Source organism: Fukomys damarensis, unplaced genomic scaffold (genome assembly GCF_012274545.1).
Source record: "Fukomys damarensis isolate Sample0158 unplaced genomic scaffold, DMR_v1.0_HiC HiC_scaffold_37, whole genome shotgun sequence".
NCBI classification, from domain to species: domain Eukaryota; kingdom Metazoa; phylum Chordata; class Mammalia; order Rodentia; family Bathyergidae; genus Fukomys; species Fukomys damarensis.
Genome location: NW_022900949.1, coordinates 7,993,639 through 7,994,508, shown reverse-complemented (window position 1 = coordinate 7,994,508; position 870 = coordinate 7,993,639).

Below are 870 nucleotides of genomic sequence, written 5' to 3'. Positions count from 1 at the left end.
CCCTGAGCAGAAGCCAACTCGCACTGTTATCAGCCACCAAGATCAAGGAGCCGTGTGTTACTCAGCATCATCGTGGCCAGTGCTGACTGCTACGCATCTCCGTAAACAGACGGTGAGGCCTGGAGGTCGGGCTCCTCCCGACAGACACAGAAATGGAAGCCTGGGCCGCACCCCCACCCCCCGCATCATCCCCTCTGAGCGTCCCAGGAGCCCCTCCTGACGCTGCTCCCTGAATTAAGACACTCGGGGCTTCCGGGGGCTCTGCGGTGAAATTGCCCGTGAAAGTAGCGGAGAAAACCTTGCTCGGGGGGAAGGGGATCCTCGGTGATCTATCTCCAGGAAGGAAGGGGGTTGGGGCGCTCAGCGGCACAATGTTCCATAAGAACCTTTTAAAAGCAAACACGGGAGACACGAGCAGTTTTTTAAATGACAGACAATACAATGGGAAAGATAATATATTTAAAACCCATATCAGTTGTTAACAGACCATAAAAATACAGCTCCATTAATCTGGGCTGTCTGTCACGGGCTCTCGGAACAGCTGTGCCGTTTAACGGTTTTCCTCCTGCCCGAGCTCTCGACACTTGGGCAACTACATCTCAATTTATTTGGATAAGGACAACGGAAATGTTGCTCTCTCCTTTTTTCTCCTTTTTCTGCCACACCTACCCTCCTACCTCAAGCCGCTGGGAGATCTTAGAGAACTCACAGCGGGTGTGTTTTCAAATTCTTTCCCATCCCGGGATACAAGTTTGCGTTCGGTGTTGAACCCTCCCTCGTGTACTCTATTTTGCCCACGTGTCCTCTGTGGTCCCTCTGCCCTGTCCCCTCCCCGCCTCCCCGGCTCTCTGTCCACCCCTCACCCCCTCT